General features: G+C 49.6%; 1 pseudogene; it reads right to left on the bottom strand.

The window, feature by feature from the left end:
* Positions 1-194: 194 nt before the first annotated feature.
* Positions 195-1,016, bottom strand: LOC101560210 (annotated as a pseudogene).
* Between the last annotated feature and the right edge of the window lie 3,276 nt (positions 1,017-4,292).

The raw sequence follows: 4,292 nt of genomic DNA, 5'->3' as shown, positions 1-4,292 counted from the left end.
TTTATTTATTTATTTATTTATTTATTTATTTTGTGTGTGTGTGTGTGTGGCCAGCTCAGCCCACCAGGGGGCGGGCGGGCTGGCATGTGGTGCTGGGAGATTGAACCGCAGTCCCTGTACTTTGCTTTGCTTAGCTTGTTCTAAGTAGGTGCTTTAGACCACTGAGCCATCTCACCAGCCCCTACTTTCTTGATTTTAAGAACGTCTAGGATCCTTCTTCATCTTCAATCTTGGGAGCCAAATAGTACTATAAGTGTCCCATATCAGCAGTTTTATACTCTACAACAAGGAGTACATCTGCAGACATACTGAGTGTTACTGTAGGGGACAGTGGTGTGGCTTTTGTAAAGAAGTTCAGGTACCTCAGTGCAAAAGTTAGCAGAACAGGCTCATTCATCTCTATGGTAACAGCTTCTTCCTCTTTGTCAACATTACTGGTTTGAGACAACTTAATGTTCCCACTTCCAAGTTCTCCACTTGCGGAAAATTTTGCTCCATCTTTGGCACAGGATAGCACAACAGCATCTCTGATGTGACTGAGGTCTCGGCATATATGTGCAAACTCACCAGAAGGCGTCTTTACCACACAACTGTATTCTTGCTCTGGAATTCCAAGTTGTTCAACATCCAAATCCGTTAACTTCATTTCATAGTAGGATACTTTTTCCTGATTTGGTGCTTCAAATATTGGCGCCAGGGTATCTGCATTATCTTCAGCCCTTAGGGTAATGGTGTGTTCATTGCCAGCACATTTCAGTATTTTGGACATGATGGTGAGGTTTACCCCCATGGCCAAGTTGCGGTCGCAGCAGTACGTGTCGAAGCCTTCGGAGCGCAGCATGAGCTGCATGAGGGAGACGTGGGACGAGTCCATGCTCTGCAGGTTCACGCCGCCCGAGCTGATGTCCCAGCAGGCCTCATTGATGAGGTCCTTCAGTGCTTCCAGGACCTTCTTCATGATGGAGCCCTGGACCAGGCGAGCCTCGAACATGGTGATGGAGTCACCACGAAGCAGCTGCACATGAGGAAGGAGTAAAGCCCGGCTAGCTTAGGCTTCCCGAGGCTAAGAACAGGCGAGGGCGCTGCGAGAGCCGCAAGCCAGGGTGGACACCACCAAACCGCTGCAGCGACAGCCGTAGTCGCCAGAGATTTTGTAGCAGAAGATGCCTCCCCCTGCCAGGAAACACAGTGGGCTAGATTGCGAAAGAGTAAGAGCTCTGAGCCAAACGTGCACACCTCTAATTTCAGCACTTAAGAACCCGAGCCAGGACAATCACTGCTAGTTTGAGGCTACCCTGGGCCACAAAGTGAGTTCAAGCCCAGCCTGAACTGCATAATAAAACTCTGTCTATAGACAGACAGACAGACAGACAGACAGACAGACAGACAGAGAGACTGAGACTCCATGTGATGCTATAGTGGCAGATACCTGTCACTGTACATTTGTGAAAATTCATACAAGTACCACAGCAAGAGTGAATCCCAACACAAACTATGGACTTTGGGGGTGCAGATGTATGAGAGGGTTCATCAGTTCTCACACATACACCCGACCAGCCTGAGAGGCTGACAGTGGAGGGGGTGTGTGCAAGTACACATGGGTGGGTACATAGGTGTTCTCTACCAATAGCTCAATTTTGTTAATAAAAAGTCTCTGAAAAAGTTAAAGCCATCATATTATAGTGGGACACGCATATCTGTGCTTGTAGCAGCAAATCTATAATAGCTATATCTTAGAAGTGCCCTAGGCCAGGCCTGGTGGTGCAAGCCTATAATCCCAGCACTCGGGAGGCAAGAGGATGATCATTGTGGGTTCGAGACCAACCTGGGTTACAAAGGGAGCTCAAGGCCAGCCTGAGCTGCATAGCGAGACTGTGTCTCTAAAAGACAAAGGGCTGGCCAGATAGCTCAGTGGACTAAGCCACACTGTCCCCGGGGCGCACTGAGACTGGGCGTGATGGTGAGCACCTGTAATCCCAGCACTTGGGAGGCTGAAAACAGGAGAATCACTATGAGTCTGATCTATGTAGTGAGACCGTGTAGACCCTGTACTAAATACATAAAAAAACCATAATGTGATCAAAAAGACAAAAAAAGAAAAAGAAGAAAGAAATGAAAGAGAAAAACATAGCCTGAGGCCATCCACACCACGCACCTACTGGATCTCCCACAGGCCACTCAGGTTGTGTGCGTGAAGCAGTCTCAGCTGCCTGGAGGACATGAAGCAATAGGACAGACTGTTTCAAAACTGGAAAATCAGGGTTGATGCGCCCTTCAGTGCGGCCTCTACAGAAGCCGGATGGTCCTGCTAACCTGGGCCAAGCCGCCTCCTCCTCCTCCTCCTCCTCCTCCTCCTCTTCCTCCTCCTCTTCTTCTTCCTCTTCCTCTTCCTCTTCTTCTTCCTCTTCTCCTCCCCTACTCCTTCCCCTCCCCCTCCTTCCTCTTCTTCCTCTTCCTCTTTGCTTGTTCTTGTTCTTGTTCTTCTTCTTCTCCTTCTTCTCCTCCTCCTCTCCCTCCCCTCCCTCTCCTTCCTCTTCTTCCTCTTCCTCCTCCTCCTCTTGCTCCTCTTCTTCCCCTCCTTCCCCTCCTTTCCCTCCTTCTCCTCCTCCTCCTCCTCCTCCTCCATCCTCTTCTTCTTCCCCCTCCCCCTCCTCCTTCCCCTCCCCTCAACCCTTCCCCCTCCTCTTCCTCCTTCTCCACCTTCTCCTCCTTCACATTTGGTACAGGATCTCACTAAACAGCTTGGACTCATAGTGATCCTCTTGTTTCAGGCTCTCCAGTGCTGGGATTACAGGTGTGTGTCACTACTCCTGGTCTTGGTGGCCTGCTCAGTGTGCCTGTGGGTGGGGCTGGTCCAGCATGTGGTACCTGGGATCAAACCTGAGTCCCTGCACTTGTTTAAGCAGGTGCTTAGTCTGCTGAGCCCTGTGTCACTGTTTTGTATCGGTGATATTATGTTAATCTCTGATTGTCTTGCAGATTTATTTATTTATTTTTTAAATGAATTTAGCACAGGGTATACAGGGTCTTACTGCATAGAACAGACTCATAGTTCCTCCTGTTTTCAGTCTCCCAAGTGCTGGGATTACAGGCACGCACCATGCCCAACCCAGTCTCAATCAACATGTCAGCATGCCCTCAGGGGCAGGGCTGGCAGAGCTGTCTTGCAGATTTTTTCTTTTTCTTTTTTTTTCTTTTTTTTTTTTTTATTTTAGGGAAGGGTCTACAGGGTGTTCAGGGTCTCACTAGTGATCTGTTTATAGCATCCCAAGAGCTGGGATTACAGGCGGGCTCCACCACGCCCAGTCTCAACTGCCATCTCAGCACACCCTGAGGGCAGAGTCAGCACGGCAGGCCCAGGGATCGAACCCCGATCCCTGCACCTGCTTGCCGGGGCTTTAATCCTGTCTTGCAGATTTAAGAGGCACAATCTATTTTGTTTTTCTCTTTTGTCTTTTGAAACAGGGTCTCCCTATGCTGTTCAGGCTGGTCTTGAGCTCACTTTGTGGCCCAGGCTGGTCTCGAATTCACAGTGCCTCCAGAGTGCTGGGATTACAGGCATGCGCCATCACTCTCAGCTGCCCGTGCACAGTCTGAAGGAAGCTCTGCTGGCGTGGACAAAGACAAGATGCAGGGAACTGGCTTGTCTGTCAAATTAATGGGTTGTGTAAGAGCTGGCCCACACCAGTATGCCACTGCAGCCGCAGGTGAGGCTGTCGGTGTTGGGCGGACGTACCACATTTAGCTGCCCTTTATACCAGATGACCAAAAGGGCATGACATGGGGCTGGAGAGACGGAGCAGAAGCTGCTTGATGGACTCCAGGAGGGCTGTGGCGCAGGTCACTGACCCTAACCTGCCATTTATCAATGTAGGCGTGGGAGATGATAGCTTCGGCTGAGGCCAAACTCTTGACTAGAAGCCATGACCACGTGTCAGAGCTGGGGGAAATGGCCCTGGTCATGCTTGTCACCTGATGTGCAGTTCACTGATGGAAGCAACATTTTGCCAAACGCTCCTTTTCGTGAACCAAATTGTTCCACTAAAAATGTGTACACGCCTCAAGAAAAATATGAACTCTCTCTCTCTCTCTCTCTCTCTCTCTCTCTCTCTCTCTCTCTCTCTCTCTCTCTCTCTCTTTCTTTCTTTTTTTTTTGGTGGAACCAGGGATTGAACTCAGGCCCTTGTACTTGCCAGGGAAGAAAATAAGCAATTTTTCAACAGATGTTACGCTGGTATGAGGCCCCTAGAAGGCGCTGTACATCACAGGAAACCCACTATACTGCCGGCCCT

This window comes from Octodon degus, unplaced genomic scaffold (assembly GCF_000260255.1).
Source record: "Octodon degus isolate 3935 unplaced genomic scaffold, OctDeg1.0 scaffold00050, whole genome shotgun sequence".
NCBI classification, from domain to species: Eukaryota; Metazoa; Chordata; class Mammalia; order Rodentia; family Octodontidae; genus Octodon; species Octodon degus.
The sequence above is the reverse complement of the archived record's forward strand: the minus strand, read 5'-3'. Positions and strand labels throughout refer to the sequence as shown.